Source organism: Podarcis cretensis (genome assembly GCF_951804945.1).
Source record: "Podarcis cretensis genome assembly, chromosome: 5".
Taxonomy (NCBI): Eukaryota; Metazoa; Chordata; class Lepidosauria; order Squamata; family Lacertidae; genus Podarcis; species Podarcis cretensis.
The window spans coordinates 92,395,327-92,416,402 of record NC_137174.1 but is presented as its reverse complement, the minus strand read 5'-3'; the positions used below and the strand labels follow the sequence as shown (position 1 = coordinate 92,416,402).

Genomic DNA, 21,076 nt, shown 5'->3' with positions numbered 1-21,076 from the left:
AGCGTCCGGGCAGAACGATGGGGGTGGAGACGCTCCTTCAGGTATACTGGGCCAAGGCCGTTAACTTAGGTTTCTGTTGGTAGGTCTATCTTGTCTCATGGTAAGACCATCCTAGATTATAATTCACATCCATCCTCACACCTTATCAGCAGAGCCTGTGTCTAGAGTGGAGTTCCAGCACCATCTGAAATGAGGCAAGGCAGAGTTGGGAGCTCCTTTGCAGTGTGCAGGAGAGAAGCCAGTGCAACCCCTGAGATACTCAGCCCCCAGTTGCTGAGCCACTGGCAGGTCAAGGATTCTGGGAGAGTCACTCAGCCGCAAAGAGGAGAGCAGTCAGATCAAGGACAACATGTTCTAAAGCTGGCACCCCATCATACTGATGGGCACTCTAGTAGCAATACAATACAATAAAATAAAAAAATCAAATGCAAAACCAAGTAAGCATAATCTTATGCAAGCATTTAATTTCTACTGCTAAAAATGGGCAAGAATCCAAAATCACATTTATTTGCCTTTTCCAAAATATCCTAAAATATGATACTGAGGGAAGGGTGGGGAAGAGGAGCTTTGCTTTTCTATTTTCCTGCAGATCAAATGCATCCGCATAATATCACAGAGCCTGCCAATGCATCCTTAGATTCAAAAGTGAAATGACACGTTCTTTCAAAATAATTTATTTAGAAAATGATCTTATTTTACACTCTTGAAATACTCACTTGATGTATACACTCTTAAAACATGGGGGGGGGGAACTTTGAAAGAATTGGTTTATGCTTGTATAGTTCATAGGATAAATGAAAAGATGTAATTTAGTACCATTTTCTTTTATGTCATCAAAACCTTCCTGGAGTAGAAAATGCTCAGGAGTGGCATGTCATCTGTCAAATACTAATACCACTGCATAAGGTAAAGGTAAAGGTACCCCTGCCTGTACGGACCAGTCTTGACAGACTCTAGGGTTGTGTGCTCATCTCACTCTATAGGCCAGGAGCCAGCGCTGTCCAGAGACACTTCCGGGTCACGTGGCTAGCGTGACAAGCTGCATCTGGCGAGCCAGCACAGCACACGGAACACCGTTTACCTTCCCGCTAGAAAGAGGTCTCTATTTATCTACTTGCACCTGGGGGTGCTTTTGAACTGCTAGGTTGGCAGGTTCTGGGACCGAACGACGGGAGCGCACCCCGCCGCGGGGATTCGAACCGCCGACCATGCGATCGGCAAGTCCTAGGCGCTGAGGTTTTACCCACAGCGCCACCCACGTCCATATTAACTATCAAATGCTGCATTAGGCCTCTCGTGACCTCTGCTATTTTTATAGAAAAAGAGGTGCCAGAACACACAATGAATGTCTCCCTTGTTCTCTTATAATGGCAACAACACCCACCTGAAAGGTGCCGGAACTGAGCTCTGGTGAGTTCCGGCTGGAAAAAAAACTCTGGTTAATGGTAATTGAACATCCATGTCAAATATTGAAGCCCAAAGTCAAACATGATTAATGCTGTGCATCACATTTTGAATTTTGGCATAATATTGAATGAAAACTGTTGCCAGAGCCTTCTAGAAGGTAAATTTCACCGCTCAGTTTGTTTTTGTTTCTGAAAGGAAAAGCACATACTTTCATCATCCATCGAGCCCAGCAGGTTGCATCCACCAGTGGGGATGAGAGAGATGAACTATCTTTCAAGCATTCCAGGATCAGAACAAACAACTATAACACTGGGACTGAATATTTCAGAATCTGACTCTTAATTTTGAACATATTTAAATTACATTTTTGGCATTTTACTCTGAGTGATAATTTTAAAAAACACTCATCTGAACTGTCAGTAATTACTTTTATGTACTGAATACACTTTCATACCAAATTCTCCCCTCCCAAAATCCCTGCATCCAAAATATCAAAAATGGTCAATGGGGTTCTTAAATCAGGATAATATTACTTTGAGTTCTACTAACACTGGTTGAACTGTGGCATGCCAACTCACAAGTGAGAGAACACCATTTTGGAACAGATGTGCTGTCATGTCAGAAACAGAGTACCATGCGGTGAATGAACTGATCCTAAGATCCTGTCATATGACTATTCTAGTTCACTGGTATAAATAGAGACGCAAGAACATAAAAGCCAATCTTGACTCCCACAAATTCACCAAGGGCTGCTGCTACACAGTCTCCATTCAGTCTCATTGGGACCTGTACAGAGAAGCTGCAACTCTAAATTGAGATGTTTGTTTTTTGAAGCGTGAATTCTAGCAAAAGAATTTATAGACTTTCGAATTAAACTTTCATTTATACATTACTGCAGGTGCCTCCCATAAAATTTATAGCAATGAATGCCTTAAAAAAAAAAAGTTATCTGGTATCCTATTTTGTAAACGAGTAAAAAAAAAGTCCCATTTTCTCAATCTTTTAACAATAACTTTATCATTATTGTGCCATTCACCAAGCACATTTGGGAGGAGGCTCTAAACGAATGAATGATTTCCCCCTCTCCGTCCTCGTGAGCAAACTGAAGTCATGCTGCAGGAGACTGTGACTAATCCAGTATATCAACATTTTATTCACTCTTTACATGAATATTTAAACAGCAGACATTCCCCCCCCTCCATGCTGAACACTAAATAGAAAAGCTCTTATCTGCAATAGTAAAAGCTGCTGTTTCTCTCTCCTCCCACTCTTCTCCCAGAGAGGTTTTAAGAGACTGCACAGATAGTTACACACACATACTCAAATGAGAGGGCACAGCATATACATGTAATTGGTTGCTTTTTCTTTGCCTCTGCAATCTGTAAAAAATGTGAAAATGGTTCTTGTTTCAGACTAGCCATTAAAAGACAGTAGTTGCCCCATACTGTGAATTGGGGAGCGGGAGGTGACAGAGAAGTGAAGAAAATAGCCAGAACTGACTGATATCTGATAAACAGTAACAGGAGTCAGTTTATTGCACCAATCGTTAAATAATGGTGTTGATTATAAGGCTGCTAACTACAGATGCTGTAATTGTCTGTCATATATCTTAGTCATTTGTGACAGGAGCACAATGAAAGAGAGCATCTGCTTGGGGGCAAATGACTTTTGATAAATATCAGCTCTGCTAAAATGTACTTGGATGTGTCTCAATATTTTGGAGAGCCATTCATGGTGCTTCTACAAATGTGAAGTTATTATTGGTTTGTATTGGTTTTGCCACTTCTCCCCCACCCTTTTTTTAAAGAGACAGTGTCAGAACGAGAGCAGGAGAGTGTATGTATCTCAAGACTGAATAATTTCTCAGCTCTTTATCTGATCTACTCATTCTTCTTAAATGCATGTTTGAGGAAAGGAAAAGAACAATAGCTGCCCTTCTTCCCCCACTTCCAGAAGATGGCTGTGGCACCTGGAACAACCAATATCCCAATTTTACGACTAAAAATGTTACATACAGTTGTACCTTGGTTTTCGAACAGCTTAGTTCTTGAACATTTTGGCTCCCGAATGCTGCAAACCCAGAAGTGACTGTTTCAGTTTGTGAACTATTTTTGGAAGCTGAACATCCAACGGGGCTTCCACGGCTTCCAATTGGCTGTAGGAGCTTCCTGCAGCCAATCAGAAGCCGTGCTTTGGTCTCCGATTTGGAAGTAATTTGAAGTAAGAGCTAAGGTTAGATTATTTCACTATGAGAATCAAGTAGAATTCCAAGATGCAAAGCCCTGGTTTACAAAGGAGTATTCACTTTCCTACATGTTGCAAGAGCCCAACGCTATAGGCAACTTACTCCCTCTCACATATTGCACACTTCTGTACAATAAATAGAAAAACAGTTATGTTTCTTCGACACTATGCTTACTGATGAATACTTACTGACACTGTGCTTACCCATAGAATGTACAAAATGCAGTTGAAACATGCAGATTCCCCATGGCCTGCTGGATATTATGTATATTGATCAGGAATTATACACAATTCCCTCTTCATGCCAAGACTGCATGGAGACGCGATGGCCTCATGGTTATCCCTGAAGCTGAGGGTGCTGAAACAATCATGGAGACAGCTAGAGTGCCGGTGGTAAAAAACTCATTCCAAATTTGACCAAACACGGGTTAGAACTCAGCATCAAGCCTAGCAAGTGGCAATAGCGACAGTGAAGATAACTTTCTTCACCATGTCTATTGCATCTGCAGAAAACTACTAGGAGACTCTTTCAGGTGGTTCATAGTCTCACAGAACCACCTTAACTATTGGGGACTGATGAGGACCCCAATATATCCTGATTTATTCATTCATTCATTCATTCAGCCAGTGCATAGATGGTCACTCTATATGTTAAAGCTATTATTGTCATTGTCACTCAAAAGAAACTGGACCATTTCTGCCATGGTGTACCTTGCTTACTTGTGTGAACAAAGATGTCAGAAAGTGATCTCTTGCACCTCTATATAAGGAGCAGGCTAACAGATAATGAGCAGTGTCTCTTACCTAATGTTAACTACAAATACAAAATGTCTATGTATGGGAGCTTGTTGTAGCAGCTATCCAAGACTGCAGTGGCCAGCATTTGAAAATGCAGCTGAATAAAGACATTTCTTAAGGAAGCTGGTGAGAGTTTGGTCAGGTAACTAGATATAAATTGTTCTATACTTACGAGTGGCTACCACGGATAAAATCTGGTGTTTCTAATTAGTTGCAGTTCCCTTCTGGATTCTGTCCAGAAAAACCAATCCCTTAGTTGTGCAGAGCTGGTTATAATTCAATTCCATATAATACAGAGCAGGAAAATGCTCAATAGGCATAGTAGCAATTTTTGTAACATACTTTAACTGAGCAAAGTCCGCTCTTGCCTTAATTGTTGGCCACCCGGATTCTGTACGAAGAAGAGCTGCTGGTATTCCTTATGGTAGAAAGTATAGCTTATGGGGAAAAATATTCTGCAGTTTCTTAAACTTTCATCGAGTGTAAATCAGAGCCCCAAATTTCAACACTATACAGCATTTGCGTTAGCACTTTGCTGCTAAGTATATTTAGGGCAGGTTCAATCAGCTGCCCTCCCTTATTGTAACAGAACTTCATCAATGCCCCAATGATTTACTTTCACTGCCTCCATATGACACTTCCAAAAGAGGGTTTCATTAAAGAGTACACCCAGGTATCTAAATGAGAAAGTTTGTTCTATAGCCTGCTGATCCAAACACCATCTATACTTAGGCCTCCACAACTCCCAAGTCATAATCTTGGTCTTAAGGTAGGCTTTCCTGTTTACAGTATGTGCTGAACACCTCCAAGAGATTTTTGAGGCCCAGTCAGGGAAAAGAGAGGAGCACTAAATCATCTGCATACATCAAGAGGAGGAGTTTGCATTCGCTAAATATGGCACCACATCATTAATATAAAAGTTAAAGAGTGGGAGCCAGAATGCAACCTTGCTTCACTACTCATGATGTTTTAAAGACATCAGTCAGACCACCATTTAAACCTACTCTGACCCTCATTTCTGAGTTGCTGTATAGTTCTTGGATCAATAGCAGAAGTCTGCAGTAGATGTTGGTAATGTGACATTTCTCCCACAGTGCATTTCAATTAATAGTCAAATGTAACAGAAAAATCAATAAAGGCTACATGAAGATTCTTCTTAATGTTCTCAGTATTTTTTTAATATGGTTTACGGTAAAACACTGATCAATGGTACAGTGTCCTCCTCTGAACCCCATTTGTTCTTGATGAATAATGTTCCTTTGCAATGAGTCTAGTAATTTTTGAACGAGATATCATGCATATAGCAGTGAGATGTCTAACAAGCTAATTGGCTAATAGATTTGTGGAACATTCCTGTTCCTGTTCTTATAAATTGGGGAAATGATACTCATTAACTTTCCAGAGGGCATTTGGTTGAGTTTATAGTGGTAAATAAGCCAGCCAGGAAAGTCTGCCACTGTTCTATGCAGTCCTTACAGAGCTCAGATGGAAGCATATATACTACAAGCTTTATTTGATTTCAGGCAAAAAATAATGTCCTTTACCTCATACAGGAGATTGGTTGCCATTCAGGGAGGTTTGAGAAATCTTTACACACTACTGGTACATGTGATTGCCCAGATTAACCACCAAATATACTGGAGAAATACTTAACCCAATCAGAGGCAGGAACTGAGGCTTCCTGTGATTATCTTACTTCATTTAACCCCAGGCCACCAGTTCCCAGAATTTGTCTTCCCTCTGTTCCATTACTGCTACTCTCAATTCCTGCCACTGGGTTTCTGTATATTCAGTATATCTGAAGGAGCGTCTCCTCCCCCATCATTCTGCCCAGACACTGAGGTCCAGCTCCGAGGGCCTTCTGGCGGTTCCCTCACTGCGAGAGGCCAAGTTACAGGGAACCAGGCAGAGGGCCTTCTCGGTAGTGGCGCCCGCCCTGTGGAACGCCCTCCCATCAGATGTCAAAGCGATAAACAACTACCTGACATTCAGAAGACATCTGAAGGCAGCCCTGTTCAGGGAAGTTTTTAATATGTGACATTTTAGTGTATTTTTCATCTTTGTTGGAAGCCGCCCAGAGTGGCTGGGGAAACCCAGCCAGATGGGCGGGGTACAAATAATAAATTATTATTATTATTATTATTGTTGTTGTTGTTGTTGTTGTTGTTGTTGTTGTTGTTGTTGTTGTTAAATTCAGCTTTCTTGTTTTTCAGCAAACTCTACATTTGATCAAAATTTCCATGGATTCCTCTGATGGATTCTTATGAGAATCCCTCATTGTCAGCCAGAACTTTCTTAGCCGCTATGAATTGTCCACAGAATCATAGAGTTGGAAGGGATGCCAAGGGTCATCTAATCTAAAACCCTCTACAATACAGGACTCTCAACTAAAGCATGCATGACAGATGGCCATCCAACCTCTGCTTAAAAACCTCCAAGGAAGGAGAGTCCACAACCACCAGGGGGAGACTGTTTCACTGTCAAACAGATCTTACTGTCAGAAAGTTCTTCCTGATGTTTAGTCAGAATCTCCTTACTTGTAACTTGAAATCTGCAGCAGGAGAAAACAAGCTTGCTCCATTTTCCATTTCCTTTTCCCTTTCCCTTTAGATATTTGAAGATGTCTATCATATCTCCTCTCTGTCTCCTCTTTTCCAGGCTAAATATACCCAGCTGCCTCAACCATTCCTCATAAGGCTCAGTTTCCAGACCCTTGGTCATCTTGGTGGCCCTCCGCTGCACACATTCCAGCTTCTCAATATCCTTCTTAAATTGTGGCGACCAGAACTGGACACAGCATTCCAGGTGTGGTCTGACCAAGGCAGAATAGAGTGGTATTTTGACTTCTCTTGAGCAGGATGGAATCTCCACACTCATATATATATATATATATATATATATATATATATATATATATATATATCACACACTGTGAAAATGCTTTTTAAAAAAAGTTTTGAAAAATTCATTGAATTTGGCATAGCTCACTATCGCCATCTAGTGCACTTTACAACAGCCAAGTCCCCAGGACATTATACTTCTATTGATACAGCCTAGAATAGCGTTAGCTTTTTTTTGCTACTGCATCACACTGCTGACTCATGTTAAGACTGTTTAATTTTCTATTCTAGGACATTTCCTGATATTGATGTCAAGCTCACCGGTCAGTAGTTACCTGGGTCTTCTTTTTCCCCCTTTTCGAAGATGGGGAAAAACATGTGCCTGCCTCCAGTCCGCATGGACTTCACCTGTTCCCCAAGAATTCTCAACAATTATAGACAGAGGCTCTGAAATTACATCCCCAAGCTTCTTTGGTACCATTGAGTACAGCTCATCAGGACCTGGAGATCTGAATTCACTTAAAGTAACTAGGTGTTTCCTTTCAATCTCTTTGCCTATTTTGGAGTGGATACACTACATGGCTGTCTCCAGGCATTGTGGTCATCTGCAAAGATTCCCACAGGGTGGGGTTCATATTACCAGCCTTCATGACATGTTTGCAGGCATCTTTGTAACACAGAGTTGGTCTGCCAATGAGCCTGGTGCATGAAGCCAGCTCCCTGTAGAGCATGTCCTTGCTACTGGGCCATGTTCAAGGTGTTGCTATTGGCATATAATAAAGCCCTTAACAACTTTGAACCAGTTTGCCCAAGAGATCGCCTTACCACTCATGTGCCAACTTGACCACTTCGACTGGCAGAATTGGCACCACTACAGGTGCCACATAATACCTGTTCTGCATTTATAAGAATTTTGGGACTCCCTGCCTATTGAGATCAAGCAAAGGCCTTCTCTGTACTTTTTGGAACACATTCTTGTTTAGACAAGCCGACTCAAACGCTTAGAAAGTTGAGGAAATTTTAATTTATTTTAATATTTTAAATTCTGTATGTTTTAAAGTATGGTTGTGATTTTTTCTCAGTTTTATTGTTTTATCTTTTTGTAAACTGCTTTGAGGTTTTATTTCAAACATGCAGTATATTAATGTTATGATTTTTTTAAAAAAATACTAATGTATTCTTTATCAAATGCTTACAAATTGATTCCTTTATAATCTGATGTAGTATATCCTATGGTATGCAAGTCTAGTCTAACTAGTCTAACCCAGCCTGACCCAACACATTTTGCTGCCTGAGGCAAAGGAAAATATATATTTTTTTCATTGAACAGGATTTATATACTGCTTGTTCACTTCTAAGATGGCACTCCTTATACCATTATAACTATTTAATTCCTGTAGACTTTTCTTCCAGCTATCTACAGAACGTGAATCCTCATTTATAGTATCTAAATTATATGTCATCAGTTACTATCTTTTAGCTCTTTTACTTCTGTGTTTGTCACTATTGCAACATTATATATTTTCATTATTAAAAGTACAGTGGTACCTTGGTTCTCAAACTTAATCTGTTCCGGAAGTCTATTCTAAAACCAAAGCGTTCCAAAACCAAGGCACGTTTTCCCATAGAAAGTAATTAATCTGTTCCAGACTTTTAAAAACAACCCCTAACAAGCATTTAACATGAATTTTACTGTCCAACAAGACCATTAATTCATATAATGAAAGCAATACACTATAAAATAAATAAGACAGTATTGTAGATGATTAAAATTAAAATTAAATTCTTTTCTTACCTGCACTGATGATAGTCATTGTTTGGATGGGTTTTTTTTTATCCATTTCTGCAGTCACACAATCAATCAATCAATCAATCAATCAGTAGCTGAACTGGTTTCACACAGTAACAAAAACAAATTAACTGAAAAAGCCTCAAAAACAAAAATGCAAAATAAATAGAAAAAACAAAAGCACCATACTTAATCCGTTCCAAAGTCTGTTTGACTTGCAAAATGTTTGAAAACCAATGTGCAGCTTCTGATTGGTGCAGGCGCCCTAGAAACAATAGCTGACAATCACAACGGATGTTTGGCTTCCGAAAAACATTTGATAACCGGAACACTCACTTCTGGGATTTTGGCATTTGGGAACCAAGGCATTTGAGTACCAAGGCATTTGAGAACCAAGGTACCACTGTACTGGATGATATTCAATCATTTCAAACAGAAAGAGGCACAACAGTTGTGCCAGAATCAGCACTAAGTTTAACTGTAGCATGAACTTTTAGGTGACAGCTCCTCAGTAATGCACAGCTCCTGAAGAAGGCTGTCCCTCGTACCCTCTGCTGGACTAGCAGGCTGTGATGCACAGATTTTATTACGTTGCATGGGCACCCGTTTCCTTGACAGCAGAATGTATAGTGGGGCACACAAGGGGTTAAAAGCATTTCAGCACACATTAAGCATATGTTTCAAGCCAGCGGGGTGCCAGTCTAAGATGTCCTCAAAGCCTAATTTGATAGATATTATGCCATATGCTGCTGCAAGCCATTAGTAATGAAGAAAGTAAAAATTTTATGGATGAGCAAAATAGGAGCTCTTATGGATGGAGTGTTTTTAAATCAGGTTTATAATTTACCCAGCGTCAGACCACATGTAGAGTGCATTACTCAATTGAACTTGCAAACAGATAAGATAGCAGTTTCTTCTAATAAGCACTTCAACTTATTGGCTCTACAATTACTTGAACCAAATTACCAGCAGCTGCTGCCTATTTGGGGGATTTATCTTAGACAAGGAGATACATTAGTTTCTAATCAACAAACCATTCAAGGACTCTATTTTTTTTAAAAAAAGCTTTAAACCCCCTGTATTTATTTAGAATTAATTTCAAATATCTAATATTTTTCTTTTTATTTTGTTCAGTTTTCTTTCTCAAAACTTTTTTCTGACTTAAAAACATGGGGTGCATTTGACTTGACTGAAACGAACACCAAAGTGCATGTTCAATACATGTTTAATGTTAGCTTTGCAAAGTTCAGAGGGCCATTATGTAATTAATTAATCTGAAACTTTTTCAGACTTTCATTTCTCAGAACAAGTGCCATTTCTTTATCTTGAGGCTACTTTGTGTGCTTCGGATGACTTGTACCTATGATTGGAGGTAGGGTGGGGGGCAGGGAAGAGTTGTAAAGCCAATCTGAAATTGTACCTTTGAACTGTGGGCGATGCCAACACCATCCTTCCATATTTCACCTCCATTATGGAGAAATTGCCTTTATCCAGCAATGAAACCTCATAATTGCCAAGAACAGATAGTTCTCCATTCCAACTTGCATTAACAGTGTTCTTCTGGTAAGAGGTGTATAACCTTATTACATGATGATGATGATGATGATGATGATGATGATTTATTTGTACCCTGCCCATCTGGCTGGGTTTCCCCAGCCACTCTGGGTGGCTTTCAACAAAGACCAAAAATACACTAAAATGTCACACATTAAAAACTTCCCTGAACATGTGTTCTGAATGTCAGGTAGCTGTTTATCTCTTTGACATCTGATGGGAGGGCGTTCAACAGTGTTATGTGGTCTCGGTGGCCGCACCCAGTCACCAGTCTAGCTGCCGCATTCTGGATTAGTTGTAGTTTTCAGGTCACCTTCACGTAGAGCACATTGCAGTAATCCAAGCGGGAGATAACTAGAGCATGCACCACTCTGGCGAGACAGTCTGTGGGCAGGTAGGGTCTCAGCCTGTGTACCAGGTGGAGCTGGTAGACAGCTGCCCTGGATAAAGAATTGACCTGCACCTCCATGGACAGCTGTGAGTCCAAAATGACTCCCAGGCTGCCACCTGGTCCTTCAGGGGCACAGTTACCCCATTCAGGGTAACCAGCCCACCCCTTGTCCCCCAAGAACAGTACTTCTGTCTTGTCAGGATTCAACCTCAATCCATTAGCCGCCATCCATATGACTCATTATCCTACTGGAAAATGCTTGTGACATCACTTTATGACTAAAGATAACTCTTCTATACAATCCATGAGAAATGTTTCTGTTTCAGTTTTCTCAACAGTAGCCCACTTTTCAAAGACTCTTGTACAAAGTAAAATAACAACAGTTTTGACCCTACTTTACAGGGGAAAGGAAATAAAACTAACCATGTTCTTTGAGCTAGTCTTTGACAAATCTTTTAGCAAATCCTCAATGTGAAACCTACTCAACAGGAATGAAAAAGTACATTAGATGAAGCAAGCTGGTATAAAATAACAGCGCCAGTCATGTTATTGAAGTATTATTGCTTATTGCTTTGCTAAACAGAATGCTTCAGATATGCAGGCAATTGTTCCTTGTCATCTAGGAGGAGTTGGTCAAAGAGTAAAGATTTTTCCAATAGGCAGCATTGATAGCACTGGGAGGCTTGGATGGAACCACTATATGAGTTCAGAATGCCCTTTCTAATATAAACAATTACCCTAATTTTTGCTCTATAAGACTCACTTTTTCCCTCCTAAAAAGTAAGGGGAAATGTGTGTGCATCTTATGGAACAAATGCAGGCTGCGCAGCTATCCCAGAAGCCAGAACAGAAAGAGGGATTGCTGCGATCCCTCTTGCTGTTCTGGCTTCTGAGATTCAGAATATTTTTTTCTTGTTTTCCTCCTCCAAAAACTAGGTGCGTCTTGTGGTCTGGTGCGTCTTATAGAGCGAAAAATACGGTAGTTCCTTTGAGTAAGTCATGCTCATGAATGAGTGAGGTACTTTGCCAAGTTAGGGATTGTAAATCCAGAGTGAAAAGTCAGGCAAAATAATAGAGAACAGTGTAATGTGGCTTCTTTTTTTTTTTGGTGGAAGTCAGTAGTACACTTTCGGTACTAATTTCTAAACACTTGGAAAATAGGTTTGATGAAGAGTTTGGATTTGATATCCCGCCTTTCACTCCCTTTAAGGAGTCTGAAAGCGGCTTACATTCTCCTTTCCCTTCCTCCCCCACAACAAACACTCTGTGAGGTGAGTGGGGCTGAGAGACTTCAAAGAAGTGTGACTGGCCCATGGTCACCCAGCAGGTGCATGTGGAGGAGCGAAGACACGAACCCGGTTCCCCATATTACAAATCCACTGCTCTCAACCACTACACCACACTGGCTCTCAGTGATGAGATGGCTTCTTAGGAACCATAACCATAATCTCAGATCAACAGTGCTAAGCTGAAGTGCTTGATGAAAACCAAGCTTTTGTTAGAGGTCAGGGACTGCATGGACAATGTTCTCTAAACTGGGGATCTAGGATTCCAGAGGCTGATCAGGAATTGTGGGCGTTTATAGAGTGTGGTCCAAGGCACCCAAGCTACAGATCTTTTCACCAGGCTCCTGCCATACTTTCATTTTAAAAAAAAATTGCTTATAGAGCAGCTTTCAACCTAAATGTTCATCTTTATGTACACACACAGGTATATGTTTAACATATTGTTTTATATTTGCTTTTATATATTAAGTTTTGCATGCTGCTTAAATATTTTTCTTTAATTTTCAGCAGGTGCTATATGTTCTTAAATTAATATGCAAATTTTAAGCTTATTTGTGCCATGGGCCTGTGCTCTGATTCTTTTAAGGACTCATTGATGCCATTTGCTGTCACTACTTTTTCCCCATAAGGATGGCCTTCACTCTTGAGAAGCAATTGTTGAGATAGTGCTTGGTGTATTTCAGACAAGAATCCTCTTTGTGTTCCTCACCAATGGAAATCTAACATTAATCATGCTTGTCTCTGGTAGGAAGTTTCTCTTCCACAAGCACAGCACTTTCTAAAAAACCGAAATGGAAACAAAACAAGCAAAAATGCTCAGCAATGCCCAGCAACATTCAAAATGAAAAGAAAAGAAGAGAACCCCTTTCAAAAATAGAATTAATGCTAAAGTCAACATGGAGTGAAATAATGCCCAGAAGAACATTCACTGAGCTCCTACTATTACAATGGTCAAAAGAGGCCAAAGAGGAACACTTTTATCACACTCCTTAAAGCATGGGCAGGCAGTAACAAAAATGACAACGGGAGAGTCAAGAGACCAACTTCTTGACTAAAGCTCCAGCACGCTCTAAGATCTTGTAGGCAAAAGAAAGTATGAATACCTTTGGAAGATGTTTAATGATATTCCCCTCTCCACATTTTTTTTCTAAAAAGAAATTAAAATTTCTACTTCACACAATTAGATGCCAGAGCCATCGACCTCAGACTGTCAAAGTTCAAAAACTAACCCACTCATATTCATTCAGCTGAACCTGCTATTTTACTAATTATCCTTTCCTCTTTCAAAATGATCTCTTTCACAGCTGGGAGAAATCTAACCCTCTCAGGACCCAATCATATGCTCACATCAATTTGTCTAATTGATGCCAAGCTTAATATACCTCTTAATTATGACTGCAAACACTTTGTTAAGATAAATCAAATCTAATGCCTAACAAAATTCCTTCCCTAATCATTTTAAAAGCAACATATTATTTTATCATGTATATAGAACTTCTAATGTGCTTGACAACCTTTATACTGTCCGCCCTCACGGCAATCCTGTGAGGTAGGTCATCAATATTTCCATCTTTTACAAAGCAGAAATTGAGGCTGAGAGATGGCAACTTTGCAAATGGCCACCTAAGTTCATCCAGGCATAGATAGGCACTATTGTCTTAATTTAACCAGTAAAGGTGCTACACTACTCACCAGCAGATTTACGAGCAAGTAAGTATCCCAGACTACTGAGCCTACTGAAAACATCTACCAGACCAGCAAGATAATGCAGGTCTGGGTGGGGTATGAATAATAATAATAATAATAGAATTATTATTTTAAAAGATACCCTGGAATAGTTACCTGAAAGTACTACTGTGGCAATTCTTTCATGTGTGGACTGAAAACTATGAAGTGGGCAAAGGGTAACACATAACTTCTCAACAATATTCCTCACCATGTCTGGACAAGAGCTATTTCTCCTCTACACGCATGCAGATAGGTGTAATAGTTTGGGGACATATATATTTGTAAAAAAATAAGAGCTCTAGCCTCCCATTTCTAGCAGCAAGCTAGGTTGCTAACCCATAAGTAGATAATAATAATAATAATAATAATAATAATAATAATAATAATAATAATTTATTATTTGTACCCCGCCCATCTGGCTGGGTTTCCCCAGCCACTCTGGGCGGCTTCCATAAAAACCAAAAATACACTAAAATATCACAGATTAAAAACTTCCCTGAACAGGGCTGCCTTAAGATGTCTTCTGAATGTCAGGTAGTTATTTATCGCTTTGACATCTGATGGGAGGGCGTTCCACAGGGCAGGCGCCACTACCGAGAAGGCCCTCTGCCTGGTTCCCTGTAGCTTTGCTTCTCGCAATGAAGGAACTGCCAGAAGGCCCTCGGCGCTGGACCTCAGCGTCCGGGCAGAACGATGGGGGTGGAGACGCTCCTTCAGGTATACTGGGCCGAGGCCGTTTAGGGCTTTAAAGGTCAACACCAGCACTTTGAATTGTGCTCGGAAACGTACTGGGAGCCAATGTAGGTCTTTCAAGACCGGTGTTATGTGGTCTCGGCGGCCGCCCCCAGTCACAAGTGAGGGCCCAGATCTGATTACAAATAAGCAGCAAGCTTTACATGGCAGGGTAGAATCCATTTTTAAAAGAATTCTAGGGGGATCCAGAAAAATGACAAGCTTAACGTGTATCCCAAGTAAATTGGTGTAATGCCTGATTAAAGACAGTTGTTAAACATAAATAAGAAAAAGTCTTGCTGAGAAAGAAGAAGCATGACTTATGCAAAGCAATATCATCACAATAACTTAATCTAAGTCAAATCCCTTATGAATACACAGTGGAAGTGAGGAACAGGTTTAAGGATTTAGATTTGGTGGACAGAGTGCCTGAAGAACTATGGACGGAGGCTCGTAACATTATACAGGAGGCAGCAACGAAAACCATCCCAATGAAAAGGAAATGCAAGAAAGCAAAGTGGCTGTCCAATGAGGCCTTACAAATAGCGGGGGAGAGAAGGCAAGCAAAATGCAAGGGAGATCGTGAAACATACAGGAAATTGAATGCAGATTTCCAAAGAATAGCAAGGAGAGACAAGAAGACCTTCTTAAACAAGCAATGCAAAGAAATAGAGGAAAGCAATAGAATGGGAAGAACCAGAGATCTGTTCAAGAAAATTGGAGATATGAAAGGAACATTTCGTACAAAGATTTCCATAATAAAGGACAAAAGTGGAAAGGACCTAACAGAAGCAGAAGACATCAAGAAGAGGTGGCAAGAATACACAGAGGAATTATACCAGAAAGAAACGGATGTCTCATATACCCCAGGTAGTGTGGTTGCTGACCTTGAGCCAGACATCCTGGAGAGTGAAGTCAAATGGGCCTTAGAAAGCACTGCAAATAACAAGGCCAGTGGAAGTGATGGTATTCCAGCTGAACTATTAAAAATTTTAAAAGATGATGCTGTTAAGGTGCTATAGTCAATATGCCAGCAAGTTTGGAAAACTCAGCAGTGGCCAGAAGATTGGAGAAGATCAGTCTACATCCCAATCCCAAAGAAGGGCAGTGCCAAAGAATGCTCCAACTATCGCACAATTGCACTAATTTCTCACGCTAGCAAGGTTATGCTTAAAATTCTACAAGGAAGGCTCAAGCAGTATGTGGACCGAGAACTCCCAGAAGTGCAAGCTGGATTTAGAAGAGGCAGAGGAACCAGAGACCAAATTGCAAACATGCGCTGGATTATGGAGAAAGCTAGAGAGTTCCAGAAAGACATTTACTTCTGCTTCATTGACTATGTCGACCATGGCAAACTATGGCAAGTTCTTAAAGAAATGGGAGTGCCTGATCACCTCATCTGTCTCCTGAGAAATCTCTATGTGGGAAAAGAAGCTACAGTTAGAACTGGATATGGAACAACTGACTGGTTCAAAATTGGGAAAGGAGTACGACAAGGCTGCATTTTGTCTCCCTGCTTATTTAACTTATATGCAGAATTCATCATGCGAAAGGCTGGGCTGGATGAATCCCTAGCCGGAATTAAGATTGCCGGAAGAAATATCAACAACCTCAGATATGCAGATGACACAACCTTGATGGCAGAAAGTGAGGAGGAATTAAAGAACCTTTTATTGAGGGTGAAAGAGGAGAGTGCAAAATATGGTCTGAAGCTCAACATCAAAAAAACGAAGATCATGGCTACTGGTCCCATCACCTCCTGGCAAATAGAAGGGGAAGAAATGGAGGCAGTGAGAGATTTTACTTTCTTGGGCTCCATGATCACTGCAGATGGTGACAGCAGCCACGAAATTAAAAGACGCCTGCTTCTTGGGAGAAGGGCAATGACAGGCCTAGACAGCATCTTGAGAAGTAGAGACATCACCTTGCCAACAAAGGTCCGTATAGTTAAAGCTATGGTTTTCCCAGTAGTGATGTATGGAAGTGAGAGCTGGACCATAAAGAAGGCTGATCGCCGAAGAATTGGTGCTTTTGAATTATGGTGCTGGAGGAGACTCTTGAGAGTCCCATGGACTGCAAGAAGATCAAACCTCTCCATTCTGAAGGAAATCAGCCCTGAGTGCTCACTGGAAGGACAGATTGTGAAGCTGAGGCTCCAGTACTTTGGCCACCTCATGAGAAGAGAAGACTCCCTGGAGAAGACCCTGATGTTGGGAAAGATGGAGGGCACAAGGAGAAGGGGACGACAGAGGACGAGATGGTTGGATAGTGTTTTTGAGGTTACCAGCATGAGTCTGACCAAGCTGCGGGGGGCAGTGGAGGACAGGAGTGCCTGGCGTTCTCTGGTCCATGGGGTCATGAAGAGTCGGACACGACTAAACGACTAAACAACAAAACCACTCGGTGGCTACTTATGTTGTTTTACTGCTTCGTATTTCCTGAAAAGTATTTAAGACACAGCCACCACCATCATTGTACCTTCTTTTACAAATGGTCATACATGGATATGTGTCAAGGGCCTTCATTAGTTCAGGTCAAGACTGCTTTGTTAAAAAATGACTGCATTTCTGTGCTAAATGCTGAGAAATGGGCTTCCTCCCCCCCAGTGCTTAACACAGAAATGCAGCAAGCTACTAATGGAGGAAGAGAGCAATCCTAGAAATCTGCTGCATCCTAAACTGCTCATCCCAGCAGATCTTTACATAGGACTGCCCCCTTAGATAGCATTCTTTAGGAGCACTTTTGTTTCTGGCTAATAAATTAGTTATACACTCTGAGTGCCTATTTCTTTAGAATAATTGAATAGGCATTATTTTCAGGTACATATTTAAAAAGGGGATATATTGAAAAACTGCTATACAGTGGTATCTCGGGTTAAGTATTTAATTCATTCCAGAGGTCTGTTCTTAACCTGAAACTGTTCTTAACCTGAAGCACCACTTTACCTAATGGGGGCTCCCGCTGCCACCGCGCCGCTGGAGCCCAATTTCTGTTCTCATCCTGAAGCAAAGTTCTTAACCCAAGGTAATATTTCTGGGTCAGCCAAGTCTGTAACCTGAAGCATATGTAACCTGAAGTGTATGTAACCCGAGGTACCACTGTAGTTATTATGAGAGATTTAAAAAGTATCTTAAAATTCTTTAATTTTTTATATTTGAATGTTTTCAATAACAAATCTGTAAGCCTTGCTGAGAAGCTTCCTCTCACAATCTTAACTGATGCCCCAATTTATTCAAAGCAATGTTAAATAATATTGAACATGCTAGTATAGGAGACAGACAAACAGAAATATTATTTGAGAGCCCTAGGAGTACAACACCTGATTTGGCATGTTAATATCATCTACAGAAGTTCCCTCATAATATTGTTACAGATATGAAGTAACAGAGTCTATTAATGAATAGAATAAATTAATAAACGGTAGGATTTTGATTATTTGGGATATGAAGGGAAAATACAAGCTGCACAGGAATTCCTGGGCTAGTCTATGCAAAATGACCTGGCCAAGCTTGGACCATTAAGAAACAATCCAGAGCTCTTGGGGGACATTGGCATTGCAAGAGAACTATCCTCCCCCCCCCCCCGCCCCCTGCTCTGAGGTATGAACAGAAGCAGGAGACTAGAAACATTGTCAGGGTAACTGTGTGTTATGTCACTGGATGAGTTTGGGCCCTTTGGCATGCGGCTTGGGATAGCTGAAAAAAGCTATCTTTACTGGCTGGCTGAAAGTAGGCTGGGAAAGATGGCTTGAACCCCAGTGCTGCACTGCTGTGGGGAACAAGCCCCTCTTGAGATGACCATGCTGTAAAATCTGTACTTCCCTTATGTAGACTAAAGGTGTACATATGTCTCATTAAACCACATTTCTAAAGGCAAAAGAGTCTCCGATGCATCTTGATTCTCAGAGGAACACAGACCCTAGGGTGGGTGCCTGGAACCCCATGGAATCTTGCCACAGCTTGGCAGAGATTGGGATTGGCACCCAACTTTTGTAACAATATGTAGTACAGCAACGTAAGAAATAATTTATACCTTAGTGTGACAACCTGGATCCATTCAGTGGGCCAGATCTAGAACTTCTACCTAGGTCACTTTTGAGAGGTGGATAGGGCCACCCACCTGTCAATCACCTGATGCCATATGTTGTCAAGTGAATCAACTTCAAAGAAAGTATTTTGAGTATGCTCTGTGTTCCTGATTCTTCAGTTCTTGATTTGCACCTGCAGCTTGAATTCAACAATCCCTGTCAAAAGCAAGACTTAGAGCTTACATTCAGTACTGACTGCAAGCTCTGCTTTCAGAAGAGACTGGTTCTATTGATGAGCTCGCAAATAAATACAATCCTAGGGGGTTTGCTGAAAGCAAGCCCTGCTTTCAGAGGAACACTAGGGAGTGTTTTCTAAGGCTCCTGATTATTCCACTGCAGCCAAAGTGTTACCTACTCCAAACCAATGGATGGAGAGATATTCTATAATTTCAGAGAAGGTCGTATTTAAAGGTGAATCAACTGTTGATGACGACAGACTACTCTAGCTTGTAACTACCAGAAGCAGTGCATTCAGATTTGTCAGACCCCCTCCCTAGTAAACTTCAAGCACTTGACAAAGACCTTGCCATTTCAGAAGGCATTTTAAGGTAATTTTCTGCCTTTATTGCGAATTTTAATTGTTCTTATTCACAGTATAGTTTATTTAACATTTTATGTACACCACTTGGAAATTCTAAATATTAAGTGGTCTATAAAATCTAAAATAAATAATAAATACTTCCAAGAAGAAAAGAGTCACAACAAAATGACTATAGCCAATATCCAAACTACCTCTTCGTTTGACAGATTTATTCAATCTCATATTAAACGCCTCTCCACAAATATAGGAAAATATATACTGATAAATTTGGCAAGGAATATAGAGTAGAATTCCCATCTTTTGGACTTCAGCTAATCTCAGAGAAAAACCATATGGATCCATGCTGTTAAACTATTCTCCATTTCATTGGTATGACTTTTTATACAATTTGTATTAGATTTTCTTTTCTGATGGATGTCTATGACTGTGATATATTTGTTGCTTGATCAATAACAAAAAGGATGAGGTTTCAAAAAACTCTTTGAGATACCATCAAGCAGTTAACTGGGTTTCTGTAGTATAGATCACTGCATCCAGGGGCATTCAAGCAGAAGACAGCCTGATCATAGGCTGACACGCTCCAGCTAATTAAGTAGTCATCGTTGATCAATCTGCCAGAAGTCAATATTCTCAACTATTCTTAAGCAGCCAAAGAAATCAGTATAGCTACCAAAAGAGCTTAATACAATGAAGGAATAAAGCATATGTAAAAATACAGATACAGTTTTTAAGCATATAGTAAACAACTATTAAATGTGGCAGAATAATAATATTTTCCAAAAACATTAACACAGGTTTTAGTTTTGTGATGTATTTAAATGCCCTCTATGGTTCAAAGCAATGCTTCAACATTATATCATTAGATCACATAAGATCTAGTCTGCCTCTGGTGTGAAACCCCAAGTGTAGCCTGAAAGATAATCCAAGTGATGCCACATTTCACTCAGAGCACTCCAAAGCTATCAATAATCAGTTCAGAAAAAATAAGAAAAGCAGCAAATATACTAGTTGAAGCTAAGTGGTGCAACGGATGGTAAAGGTCATGTTCCAGGGATGCTCATGTACCACAAAGCATGCAATAGATACCGTGTGTATGTCTTGGAGATTCTATGATTCTATGTCTTGGAGATTCTATGATTCTATGATTCTATGAGATGTGTAGTGGCACAGATGTTGCATACAGATGTGGGTATGTCTTCATATTGGGAGTTGTATAGGAAGGCACACCTTTCCTTCCAAGAGCGCATTCCATGAATTGCATTGAAAAGTGCATCTTTGTGCACATCTTTGTGCACATATATGTATGTCCCAGTGCAGATATGTGGAACTTCAGGTCTGGAGATCAAATGTAGCCTTGCAGCCCTCAGGCCTCTATCTAGGCCATGCCATACCATGTCCCTTCTCTCTAAGCAGTTTACCATTAGGAGTTAATTCAAGAAAAATCTTAAATTCCAAGAAGAATGTGAAGAAATAATAAAGCTAAGAAGGTCTATAAGCACAATCAAAGTGCATTTCCTTCACTACTGAGTAACCACAGGTTGTAGCTTACGGGTCACAAGTTGGGTGCACTTGTTAGCACCTCTTATTGTGTCCACAAGGGGTCTCAGTAAATATCCCCTCAAAAATGCATAATTCATGATAGACATTTTGCCCTCCCTGCTCAATTCTCTGTTTAGTCT

The 21,076-nt window shown here is 40.4% G+C and overlaps 1 protein-coding gene across 16 annotated transcripts in view; it reads right to left on the bottom strand.

Annotated features, from left to right (window-relative positions):
• LOC307217112 (uncharacterized protein) overlaps window positions 1-21,076 on the bottom strand; it is a 479,205-nt gene that overhangs the window by 377,440 nt on the left and 80,689 nt on the right. The gene's annotated exons all lie outside the window — the stretch shown is intronic.